Source organism: Carassius gibelio, chromosome B22 (genome assembly GCF_023724105.1).
Source record: "Carassius gibelio isolate Cgi1373 ecotype wild population from Czech Republic chromosome B22, carGib1.2-hapl.c, whole genome shotgun sequence".
In the NCBI taxonomy this organism is placed as follows: domain Eukaryota; kingdom Metazoa; phylum Chordata; class Actinopteri; order Cypriniformes; family Cyprinidae; genus Carassius; species Carassius gibelio.
The window spans coordinates 5,185,042-5,198,893 of record NC_068417.1 but is presented as its reverse complement, the minus strand read 5'-3'; the positions used below and the strand labels follow the sequence as shown (position 1 = coordinate 5,198,893).

The following is a 13,852-nucleotide window of genomic DNA, read 5'->3' as shown; positions in this document are numbered from 1 at the left end:
AAAAGAGAAATAAATAAAATCACAAGGTTCGACACATGAAATACATTTGTTAAATACAAAAAATCAATTTATACGAATTATTTTTAGATTAACAGTAAATATACTGCATATATATTAGAATTGTATTGGTTCAAATTTCCTACATAAAACAAACTAGCACGCTTGAATAAAACAATAAAATGTAAGTTAATAATAGGCTTATATCATTAATGGCAATGAGTTATATATTTAAAAGTGCTGCTCTATCTTGATGAGTTTCTTGAAGTGGAGATGTGGAGGTTAATTTATGCATTGAGGTTATGCAAGAGTATATCTTCTTTAAAGCAGTAGTTTAAGAAGTTGAACTGCATATACTGTTGAGTTTTTTTCTGATGAGGTCAGCTGGGTCACCTTCTGCATGCAGTAAGTTAGTAAAATAAAGTTGACGGGATAGCGGAAAGTTATCAGAAGGAGATGTGTAGCACTGCATGAGGCAAATGGTGGTCACACCAGATACTGACTGGTTCTCAGCAAAGGAGAAGTGCTCACTAACACAGATTAAGACAGATTTGTGAACAATATTTGTGAGAAATAGGCCTTTTGTGTACACAGAAAAAGTCTTAGATTTCTGAGTTCAGCTCATGACAAATGGGGGCAAAAACAATAGTGTTGCGTTTATAATTTTGTTCAGTGTAGGTATGCACCGACATCTGCAAATTATCAAAGCGAAAAATGGCCAAAAATGTGAGCAAAAAAGACAGGGTACATATAATAATAATAATAATAATATTATTATATGGCAGTGTTCAGCACGCATGTTTCACTCTCCTCATGGATTGACGCTCCTCTCAATATTCTGCTCCGAAAATCTGAGCATATTACACAAGTCCCCAGGTTCTTACACTGGCTTCCAGTTACATTTAGGATTGATTTGAAAGTACTTTTACTTGTCTATGGGCCCTATTTTACCTATCTAAATGCAAAGTGTAAAGCGCATGGCGCAGGTGCACTCAGGGCGTGTCCAAATCCAGTTTTGCTATTTTAACGATGGAAAACGTATGTGTGTGTGTATTGGCATGATCGTTCAATTAATTTGCCAATTTTATTCATCATTATAAGTAGTAATAGGCTGAATTGCAAATAGGTAGCCTAATTCTAATACCTTTCTTTTTTTTTGCCAAGTATGATGACCCATACTCAGAATCCGTGCTCTGCATTTAACCCATCCAAAGTGCACACACACACACAGCAGTGAAGACAGACAGACAGACAGACACACACACACACACACACACACACACACACACACACACACACACACACACACACACACACACACACACACACACACACACACACGGAGCAGTGGGCAGCCATTTATGCTGCGGCGCACCGGGGAGCAGTTGGGGGTTCGATGCCTTGCTCAAGGACACCTAAGTCATGTTATTGCCAGCCCGAGATTCAAACTCACAACCCTAGGGTTAGGAGTCAAACTCTCTAACCACTAGGCCACGACTTCCCCAAATACACGCAATGACTATCCACCATTACATTTTTATATTTATGTATATTTATTACACAATAACATTATTTTCACTGTAATCCTTTTGTTTTTAATATGTGGCATATTTGTGTGATGCACATCCATGTGTGTAATAAGCAAAGTCAACACGCACTGTGTGGCGCTGGACGGGAAAATGCGAATGGCGCCGGACTGAAACTAGCAAACACACTTGCACTGCGCCTTGCGTCATATTCCGCCACTCAGTGACCTAGGACCGAAATACATTGCAGATATATTCACTGAATATAAACCTAACAGAGCACTCAGATCATTAGGACTGAGTGAGTTAGAAATACCAAGGGTTCACACAAAACAAGGGGAGTCCGCCTTTAGTTAGTATGCTGCCCGCAGTTGGCATCAGCTTCCAGAAGAGATCAAATGTGCTAATACACTAGTTACATTTAAATCTAGACTTAAAACTCAGTTCAGTTTAGCTGTGCATTTATTGAATGAGCACTGTGCAATGTCCGAACTGATTGCACTGTATTTTACATATTAACTGAATTTTATGTAAAATCATTTTCTATCTCTAACTGTTATAAATTCAATTTAAATAAGTCCAATTTTAAATAATTTAAGTTTTAAAATTTGTTTTGTTTGTTCTTCATGATTATTTTACTGTATTTTATGAATTACCATTGTGTATGAAATGTGCTATATAAATAAACTTGCCTTGCAAATGACTGTTTATTTTATTTGTATCTATCTATCCATTGTATTAATTTGTTCTGTTGTTTGTAGTTAGAATATTCTTATTTTCGTTACTTTTGTTTGAAAGTATAATTTTTCCATAAGCTTAGCACATACCGAACTGTACCGTAACCGTGAACATAAAACCGTTATACAAACCGAACCGTGAAAAAGTTGAACCGTTTCACCCCTAGTATCAATGTAGATTAATGCAATTTTAGCATGAGAACAAAACATGACAAGATATATTAAATAACTTACAGAGCTCTTTTGCAGGATTTGATAACCGCTGATAATCTAATGAGACACTCGTCTGATTTCTTGAATTTCTGAAGCTCAAACTCCTCCAGCTCCTCTTCTGATGTCAACAACACAAAGACCAAAGCAGACCACTGGGCAGGTGAAAGATCAGCAGATGAGAGACTTCCTTTGCTAAGGTGGGTCTGAATGTCTTTCACCAGAGTTTGGTCGTTCAGTTCATTCAGACAGTAGAACAGATTGATGGATCTCTCTGGAGACAGATTAGACTCTAATTTCTGCTTGATGTACTGAACTATTTTTTTTTTGCCCTGCTCATTTCTATTTTTCTGTGTCAACAGACCCTGTAAGAGTCTCTGATTGGACTGGAGTGACAAACCAAGGAGGAATCGAAGAAAAAGATCCAGGTGTCCATTATCACTCTCTAGTGCCTTGTCCACTGCAGTCTTGAGCAAATCAATCATGTTTTTACTTTTATATTTCCATTTTGTAGACTCATGAACAAATATACTTTTCTTCTTTATGTCTAGAAATAGATGTGCATAAAGGGCTGCAATAAACTCTTGAATGCTCAAGTGAACGAAGCAGTACATGGTACCAAGAGTGATCCCTGTTTCCTCCTTAAAGATCTGGGTACACATGCCTGAGTACACTGATGCCTTATAGACGTCAATACCACAGGCTTCCAGATCTGTGTCATAGAAGATCACATTGTTTCTTTCCAGCTGATCAAATGCCAGTTTCCCCAGTGAAAAGATGGCATCTTTATCCCAGGAAACATCCGGTGTATGTTCTCCATCATACTTTCGTCTGCTCTGTTGGATCTGAAATCTGAGGAAGTGTGTGTACATTTGTGTCAGAGTCTTAGGAGTGTCTTCAGTATTTGACTCCTGAAGTGTTTTGGAGACATCATCAGCCTGATTGTTTTTCACAACATTATATCTTTTCTCCTCTAAAATGTTCTGGAGAACAGTGGCTGAAATCCAGCAGAAGACTGGGATGTGGCACATGATAAAGAGACTCTTTGATTGTTTAACATTATCAATGATTTCTTTGGCCTGATTCTCATCCGTGAATCTTTTTCTGAAGTACTCCTCCTTTTGTGCATCATTGAATCCTCGTATCTCTGTCAGTCGGTCGATACAGTCAGGAGGAATCTTACTGGCAGCTGCTGGTCTGCTGGTGATCCAGATGAGAGCAGAAGGAAGCAGATTTCCCTTGATGAGGTTCGTCAGGAGAACATCCAGAGAGGCTGGTGATGAAACATCAGACCACGTCTCATTATCCTTAAAGTTTACAGGAAGACGACATTCATCCAAACCATCAAGAATGAACAAGACTTTGAATTGATTTCTTCTTGTGAGGTTCAGTCCTTTTGTCTCTGGGAAAAACTGAGTTATAAGGTCCATCAAACTTAGTTTTTCTTTCTCCTTTAAGTTCATCTCTCTAAATGGAAGAGGAAATATGAAGCTGATATCTTGATTTTCTTTTCCTTCGGCCCAATCCAGAACAAACTTCTGCACAGAGACTGATTTTCCGATGCCAGCAACTCCTTTTGTCAGTACAGTTCTGATCTGCTTGTCTTGTTCAGGTGCTTCAAACAAATGTTTGCACTCAACCTGTATCTCCTGTGATTCATGACGTCTGGAAGCAACTTCAATCTGTCTCACCTCATGTTCAGTATTGACCTGTTCACTACAACCCTGAGTGATATAGAGATCTGTGTAGATGTTCTTCAGAAGTGTAGAGTCTCCTTGCTTTGCAATTCCTTCAAACACACATTGATACTTCTTCTTTAGGCTACACTTTAGCTGATGAATGAAGAACAGTTCATCTAAACATAGAAATAAAAGATTGTTTAGTCCCTGGGTTTATGTTCAGAACAGAATGTGGAAGACTAAAGGAATTATTAAAATTATTATAAATAAAATTATTAATTGACACAGCACGGGAGTCTCTTACCTTCTAGAGTATCAGCAGCTTCATCTTGCTTCATCTCTCTCAGGAAGTAGAGCGTAAGATCAAGAGCTGCTTCTTTCATACTGCATCTGTTCTCATTAAAGTCCTTCACAAAGTACTGCATGTCCTCTTTTTGTAATATGTTCTTATACATGTCCAATTCATTTCTTAGAAATGTGATTATTTTCTTCTCAAGATCCTACAAACAAAGAACAAAAAACAGAGGCAAAAGAACAATTAAACCAAATCCACATTAATTTGGTCCAAAATATATGATCCATAACTAAAAATATTTGTAAAAGAAACAACAAACATTGTCCAATAACAAATTTATTTGTTACAAGTATAATCATTAAATATTCTTTTCACCTGGAAGATTCCTAGGAGATTGTCTGTGAAATTCTTGTGGTTCCTGTTAATCTGGAAGTCTGAGTCTAATGTCTCATTTTGCAGCCTGTCAAAATGGTGAATAAAATTAAATGTGGTTAAGGCAATATATTAGACAAATCTTTATTTTTATAATCAAACACAAAGAGCAAACTTCAGCTGTTAATGCTGCAGTTATAAGTTAATTATTTTAAAGAGAAGGTTCTACTCAAGTACAAATGTAAGTTTTTCTGTCCTATAAGGAAAAAACGATTGACACTAATAACAGAAAGATGGAAGGACATATTCATGTCTCTATGGGGAATTTATTCCTTCTTGCTGCTGCTTGTGTAACTGTATTACTGGAAAGAAGCTCCAGACTGACTTCATTAAAAAGGAAAGCAGATATTGTTCTGCGATCTATTGTTTTATTTAATTTCTATCACAAATATCCCAGTGGAGAAATTAGCTAGTGCCATAATACAAAACACATGAAATACCTTTCAGTAGTTGATGGGGTTTCTTTACTGAACTTCAGTGGTTCATGTTTTGACCAGTCACTCTTCACAGACACAGAGCTGGACACATGCGAGTCTGATCTTACACTAATGACACAAAGAAGAGAGTGGTAATGTTTTTAAAGCTTTGATACAATCAATTTCAAAAAAAAAAAAGAAAATACAATATATATCGCAACGTAAAAGAGAAAAGTATAAGTTCTCTCCATCACAGTAGAGTCCAAGCTCTCTTCTGTCACATCAGTTGCATCCTCATGTAACACACAAGCTTCATTTCTAACATTGTGCCACATTCATTCTCCTCAGTCATCTCACCTTCCTCGTTTATATCTTCTCTAGCAATATTAGCACTGAGCCCAGCTTCAACACTCATCCATCCTTTCATTATTTACAGCATTATTCATTTACTCAACAAATACAATTTCATAAATTCTTAAAAGAAACTACAATATATACTGCAATGCAAAAAGAGTAGAGTATAAGTCCCCTTCCATCACAGTAGAGTATCATCCTCATGTAACACACAAGCTTCATTTCTACCATTGTTCCACATTCAGCTTCAGTCTCCTCAGTCTCAGTCATCTCACTTCTCTCACCTTCTTCATTTATATCTTCTCTAGCAATAAGTGACAGAGACCCCAGCTTCAACACTCACCCATCCTTTCATTATTTACAGCTTCAGCATCATTCACTTTCTCAGCACAGACATTTCTGATGTGGCCCTTCCATTATATCAACCAACTAATCAAAATCAGATTCATCTTCATCATACTTCAAGACCACATAAACCTTTCATCTAAAACAAATGACAGAGTTTTATAGTCAAACGGGATGTTTTCGCATTAAAAGAGATTAACACTGAAATTAGGCCTACATAATTTTACAAACAACAAAATTGCACAATTTCGTTTACAATAAACCATTTTCTTGTGACATGTTATTTTTATTTAAGCAAGGAGTGCTATAGGTGCTCAATAATTAATCTTTAAACTAAACTACAGAGTCAGATCACATGTTATGAGAAGTATTTTAGCGAGAACAACGATCGATGATGTCCACTTACTTCTATATTATGGTGGACACTGCTGGATTACACGTACGCACAATCTTCCCCTGACTGGGATTTATAAAGAGATATTTGTTCAGGTTCTGGGGTGCGCATGGTTTTATAAATCTGAAAACATTTGGGCAAAATCTAGCTTTTGTGCCTACGTAAAATTTTAGGATGAAATCTATGGAGAGTTTTATAAATGAGACTCCAGGGCTGTGCAGTGTTACATATGTTGAACATGCTATGAAAAAAACATCAGTCTGTGTGATTAATAAATATACCACAGTAGTAATGCATGCCTGGGTTTGAGCCGGTTTACAAACCTGTTCTCCAGCAAAGTGAACATTTAATGATGTTTTTGATACAAATTCATTTCATCACTCAAGTGTAGCCATTTTTGGTCAAATTGTAGATCCTTACAAACAGACACAACAAACTTTGTGTTCTATATAATATTTGTCAAATAAAGTAAAAGGTCTGATCTGAAAACCTTAGTGACAGTTCAGATTCTGTGTGCAGATTCTGTTGGTTCAGATTTGGAAATTCACTGGATATTGCCTCTCATAACATCATAAAGACACATTACACATTGATGCTATTTTTTATTAATTTGAAATGAAAGAATGAGAGAGATTAAAGTGAAGAAACTGAATACAAACAGTATCTTTCCAGAGCTAAAAAATAAACAATGTTCTGACTGCTATACATTATCTTTATTGCTGTAGTATTAGTACCTGTTTTATTAATGCAATGATGCGCATCACAGACAGACTTGCTATACAAGGAGAAATTTAGACATTCAGCATATTGTGTTAAATAATTACAGATCTGTCTCCAGAGTCAAATCACTAAGGTTCCTTCTGAAATTCGTTTGTGGATTATCTAACCTTAATATTATATTTATAGGCCTATCCATAATATTTGAGCCATTCAATGCTATGGGGCAAAGAGCGCTCCAGTATAGTCATAAAAAAAAAAAGACTGGATTCGGGCTCACATTTTCTTCTAACATGTGTTCCCTGGGAATTGAGCCCACAACCTTGCGCTGCTAACACAATGCTCTACCACTTGACCCACAAGAAATTATTACTCATTTTAGTTCATTTAACACTTTACAGCAAATGATACTTCAGTTTGCAATGATTATTTTGACTTGCTTAAGTTACCATATTATTTACATTTTCTATCCACTAAATGTGCAAACTGAAAGTAAAGTGTAAAACATTTTAATTCTGGGGTTGTACAGGATTTAAATATTCCTGTATATTAGACATTTAACAAGTTTCAAGCTGTTTTTAACCCGAGACAATCTAAACACATTTAGAGGAAGTTCTGCTCTGTTCTGCAAATCATTAGACATGACAATAGTGAGAGAAAACACTGCTTGTTGAAAAGTGTTGTTTCTTCTGTGAAAGCCGACTCAGTCTTACCTCTGTTTGTGTGAGAGACTCATCTTTCCTCTCTTCTCTGACAGACTGCAGATGAACAGCTCAACACTGAGATCTTTGTGTCTCTGAAGACGATCAGATGCTCATCATGACCTGGACATGACAATGAGATCAAGATCATGAGAGTTCAGAGGAACAAATGATGAAGAAAAGAACTAGTGCTGAATCTCTGAGTTATCAAGCAATCAATATACAAATAAAATCTGCTACACATATACTGCCATGTAATAATCTCTTCAGATCACTCACAACATCTCACATTCACATGTCTTTATTATATATTAAGCTTCGGATCATTAAAAAAGTGTAAAAGGAAGATTTGTTTTGCTCGTGTCTATCTACCTGTCTGTCCAGAAGAACAGGTTTGGTTTGATCACAGAACACTTTCGGTCTCGCGTCTTAAAATACAAAAAAGGAGGAAATGAAATAACACTTTTAGAATTATTCTGACTGATAGTCTATTTTTTTTTTACAGATATTTTTACAGACTTGTAAAAATGTTTTAACATTCATCGTCTTTAAACGGTTTGTTTTATTAATATCTCTCTGTTTCTCTGTGGTTAATTTCTTCGTCGATAGACAGGTATAAGTTCTAACTGAACAAATCCCGCTTCGTCCAGCTCTGAAACGCGTTCATCATTCTCCTAAATAAGTGTAATGGTGAAAGTATTCAGACTTACTTGCAGTAGTTCAGACGATCTTGTGCTGCAGGAACACAATCCAGAAGTCTTTCAAACACTTCCGGTTTGTGATCGCTGTTAAACACCTGTGCGATCTTCAAGATTGATGTTTGTCGGAGAGGTCCAAGATGGCGGCTTGTTAAGTTGAAGTTTTCAGAGCTCCTGACCAAACTTTACACACTAATATCGTATAGCTGTATTAACGTTTTTTTTTTTTTGTTTGTTTGTTTGTTACATTTGCTTGATTATATTTTAGTACATTCAACTGAGAGCATTAATATGCCATTTGATGAACGCAAAGAGCGATCAGACACTAGCGACATCATGGATGTCCACGATTATGCTTTTCCTGCTGTAAACGAGCTAGATGTTCTCTGCGTGACTTCACTCCCTGTCACTCCTAGCAAGCCACCTGCTAATAAAAAAGGTAAATCTTCAAGTCCAAACGAACAGGCCGACTCTGCCATCATTTCTACACTCTCCTCATTGATCAATACTCAGTTTGACGCACTGAAAGGAATGATTAGTGTCAATGCTCTAAAGATAGAAGGGCTGAAGAAAACGGTAGACTTTGTGTGTGCCGAAGTACAAGATCTAAAAACTAATGTGAAAAATGTAGATTCTAGGCTTAAAGATCAAGAACATCTCACGAGCGCCTGGGAAACACGCATTTCTGACCTGGAGAGATACTCTCGCAGGGGGAATTTGAGATTGTTTGGAGTGCCTGAGACATTCAAAGAAGACATCAGATCCGAGGTCATTCGAATCTGCAGTGAGACTTATCCCGAGGCCAAGAGCAAGTACCCTGATGTTGTTGACACTGTGCATCGTTTAGGGAGGAGAGGTGACAACACAAAACCTCGCGCCGTTATCATGCAGTTCTCCTCACGGGTTATCCGCGATGCCTTATGGAAAGCTGCCAAGAATTCCCAGTTTCTCAAAGACAACAACCTGCGCTTCGCAGAGGATCTGACTTCGCTGGACCGGGAGAGACGGAAGAGCTTGTGGCCGAGAGTGAGAGAGGCGAGGGCTGCTGGAAGAATGGCTTATTACGTCGGAGCGCATGCGTTTATTGACGGTGTGGAGATATCCTTGTGAGTTCCATCATGAGGATCGTGTACTCTTTTGTAAAAGGATTACTGTTAACTGTCACTATGGCGTTTAATCTATCGTCCTACTACAGCTGGACCTTTAAGTTGGTCAGTTAAGCTCTGTTAATCTCAGCTTTTTTCTCATCTATCGGTCAGTTTTGACTTTTTGCCTTTGTTTTGATTCGTGTTAACAGCTGTTCATTGCTGTTCGTTTTTTCAATGTCAATATCGTTCATTTCTCTTAATGCCAGGGGTCTAAGAAACAATGTGAAGCGGAAAGCCCTCTTTTTGTTTGTTAAAAACCATGGATCAGACTTTTGCTTTTTTCAAAAAACCCATTCTACAAAGGACGATGTTAAATTTTGGAAGTCCCAGTGGGGCAGTGATGTATGGATGTCGCACGGCACAGAGCGATCAGCAGGTGTCACCATTTAAAAAAATAAGTTTGCTGGTGAGATTCTACACGTTGACAGTGATCCAAAGGGTCATTTTCTTCTATTAGTTATTTCACTTGGTCAGACCATCTCAGTGTTATTAAATGTTTATGGGTACAATTCTTCTATAGAAAATACTACTTTAATGGACAATATCAGTGAAAATATACAGCACTGGTTAAAGAAATACCCCGATGCTGTTCTTATTTTAGGTGAGGATTTCAATATGGTTTTAAACAGTGATTTAGATAGGTTTCCCCCAAGAGCTGCTTCTTTAGGTACCATTATGTATAATTTCATGTTGCGTTTTTGTGTTGTTGATATATGGAGAGAAATGTATCCACAGCAGAGACTCTATACGTGGAGCAGCAAGGACCGTTCTAAGCAGTCCCGAATATGATGTTTTTGATACAAATTCATTTCATCACTCAAGTGTAGCCATTTTTGGTCAAATTGTAGATCCTTACAAACAGACACAACAAACTTTGTGTTCTATATAATATTTGTCAAATAAAGTAAAAGGTCTGATCTGAAAACCTTAGTGACAGTTCAGATTCTGTGTGCAGATTCTGTTGGTTCAGATTTGGAAATTCACTGGATATTGCCTCTCATAACATCATAAAGACACATTACACATTGATGCTATTTTTTATTAATTTGAAATGAAAGAATGAGAGAGATTAAAGTGAAGAAACTGAATACAAACAGTATCTTTCCAGAGCTAAAAAATAAACAATGTTCTGACTGCTATACATTATCTTTATTGCTGTAGTATTAGTACCTGTTTTATTAATGCAATGATGCGCATCACAGACAGACTTGCTATACAAGGAGAAATTTAGACATTCAGCATATTGTGTTAAATAATTACAGATCTGTCTCCAGAGTCAAATCACTAAGGTTCCTTCTGAAATTCGTTTGTGGATTATCTAACCTTAATATTATATTTATAGGCCTATCCATAATATTTGAGCCATTCAATGCTATGGGGCAAAGAGCGCTCCAGTATAGTCATAAAAAAAAAAGACTGGATTCGGGCTCACATTTTCTTCTAACATGTGTTCCCTGGGAATTGAGCCCACAACCTTGCGCTGCTAACACAATGCTCTACCACTTGACCCACAAGAAATTATTACTCATTTTAGTTCATTTAACACTTTACAGCAAATGATACTTCAGTTTGCAATGATTATTTTGACTTGCTTAAGTTACCATATTATTTACATTTTCTATCCACTAAATGTGCAAACTGAAAGTAAAGTGTAAAACATTTTAATTCTGGGGTTGTACAGGATTTAAATATTCCTGTATATTAGACATTTAACAAGTTTCAAGCTGTTTTTAACCCGAGACAATCTAAACACATTTAGAGGAAGTTCTGCTCTGTTCTGCAAATCATTAGACATGACAATAGTGAGAGAAAACACTGCTTGTTGAAAAGTGTTGTTTCTTCTGTGAAAGCCGACTCAGTCTTACCTCTGTTTGTGTGAGAGACTCATCTTTCCTCTCTTCTCTGACAGACTGCAGATGAACAGCTCAACACTGAGATCTTTGTGTCTCTGAAGACGATCAGATGCTCATCATGACCTGGACATGACAATGAGATCAAGATCATGAGAGTTCAGAGGAACAAATGATGAAGAAAAGAACTAGTGCTGAATCTCTGAGTTATCAAGCAATCAATATACAAATAAAATCTGCTACACATATACTGCCATGTAATAATCTCTTCAGATCACTCACAACATCTCACATTCACATGTCTTTATTATATATTAAGCTTCGGATCATTAAAAAAGTGTAAAAGGAAGATTTGTTTTGCTCGTGTCTATCTACCTGTCTGTCCAGAAGAACAGGTTTGGTTTGATCACAGAACACTTTCGGTCTCGCGTCTTAAAATACAAAAAAGGAGGAAATGAAATAACACTTTTAGAATTATTCTGACTGATAGTCTATTTTTTTTTTTACAGATATTTTTACAGACTTGTAAAAATGTTTTAACATTCATCGTCTTTAAACGGTTTGTTTTATTAATATCTCTCTGTTTCTCTGTGGTTAATTTCTTCGTCGATAGACAGGTATAAGTTCTAACTGAACAAATCCCGCTTCGTCCAGCTCTGAAACGCGTTCATCATTCTCCTAAATAAGTGTAATGGTGAAAGTATTCAGACTTACTTGCAGTAGTTCAGACGATCTTGTGCTGCAGGAACACAATCCAGAAGTCTTTCAAACACTTCCGGTTTGTGATCGCTGTTAAACACCTGTGCGATCTTCACGATTGATGTTTGTCGGAGAGGTCCAAGATGGCGGCTTGTTAAGTTGAAGTTTTCAGAGCTCCTGACCAAACTTTACACACTAATATCGTATAGCTGTATTAACGTTTTTTTTTTTTTGTTTGTTTGTTTGTTACATTTGCTTGATTATATTTTAGTACATTCAACTGAGAGCATTAATATGCCATTTGATGAACGCAAAGAGCGATCAGACACTAGCGACATCATGGATGTCCACGATTATGCTTTTCCTGCTGTAAACGAGCTAGATGTTCTCTGCGTGACTTCACTCCCTGTCACTCCTAGCAAGCCACCTGCTAATAAAAAAGGTAAATCTTCAAGTCCAAACGAACAGGCCGACTCTGCCATCATTTCTACACTCTCCTCATTGATCAATACTCAGTTTGACGCACTGAAAGGAATGATTAGTGTCAATGCTCTAAAGATAGAAGGGCTGAAGAAAACGGTAGACTTTGTGTGTGCCGAAGTACAAGATCTAAAAACTAATGTGAAAAATGTAGATTCTAGGCTTAAAGATCAAGAACATCTCACGAGCGCCTGGGAAACACGCATTTCTGACCTGGAGAGATACTCTCGCAGGGGGAATTTGAGATTGTTTGGAGTGCCTGAGACATTCAAAGAAGACATCAGATCCGAGGTCATTCGAATCTGCAGTGAGACTTATCCCGAGGCCAAGAGCAAGTACCCTGATGTTGTTGACACTGTGCATCGTTTAGGGAGGAGAGGTGACAACACAAAACCTCGCGCCGTTATCATGCAGTTCTCCTCACGGGTTATCCGCGATGCCTTATGGAAAGCTGCCAAGAATTCCCAGTTTCTCAAAGACAACAACCTGCGCTTCGCAGAGGATCTGACTTCGCTGGACCGGGAGAGACGGAAGAGCTTGTGGCCGAGAGTGAGAGAGGCGAGGGCTGCTGGAAGAATGGCTTATTACGTCGGAGCGCATGCGTTTATTGACGGTGTGGAGATATCCTTGTGAGTTCCATCATGAGGATCGTGTACTCTTTTGTAAAAGGATTACTGTTAACTGTCACTATGGCGTTTAATCTATCGTCCTACTACAGCTGGACCTTTAAGTTGGTCAGTTAAGCTCTGTTAATCTCAGCTTTTTTCTCATCTATCGGTCAGTTTTGACTTTTTGCCTTTGTTTTGATTCGTGTTAACAGCTGTTCATTGCTGTTCGTTTTTTCAATGTCAATATCGTTCATTTCTCTTAATGCCAGGGGTCTAAGAAACAATGTGAAGCGGAAAGCCCTCTTTTTGTTTGTTAAAAACCATGGATCAGACTTTTGCTTTTTTCAAAAAACCCATTCTACAAAGGACGATGTTAAATTTTGGAAGTCCCAGTGGGGCAGTGATGTATGGATGTCGCACGGCACAGAGCGATCAGCAGGTGTCACCATTTAAAAAAATAAGTTTGCTGGTGAGATTCTACACGTTGACAGTGATCCAAAGGGTCATTTTCTTCTATTAGTTATTTCACTTGGTCAGACCATCTCAGTGTTATTAAATGTTTATGG

The 13,852-nt window shown here is 37.5% G+C and overlaps 1 protein-coding gene and 1 long non-coding RNA gene across 4 annotated transcripts in view; both read right to left on the bottom strand.

Annotated features, from left to right (window-relative positions):
• LOC127987694 (uncharacterized) overlaps positions 1-13,852 on the bottom strand; it is a 2,462,016-nt gene that overhangs the window by 1,723,453 nt on the left and 724,711 nt on the right. The window lies entirely within an intron of this gene.
• On the bottom strand, positions 5,317-12,248 carry LOC127987815 (uncharacterized). 3 transcript variants are annotated; one of them, XR_008161432.1, is made up of 3 exons: positions 12,214-12,248; positions 11,515-11,625; positions 5,317-5,421 (listed from the first exon to the last, which is right to left on the bottom strand). It is a non-coding gene; the product is annotated as an uncharacterized LOC127987815 (long non-coding RNA). The 3 variants fall into 3 exon arrangements; XR_008161433.1 differs by lacking the exon at positions 11,515-11,625 and adding an exon at positions 7,816-7,926; XR_008161431.1 differs by lacking the exons at positions 11,515-11,625; positions 12,214-12,248 and adding exons at positions 7,816-7,926; positions 8,514-8,548.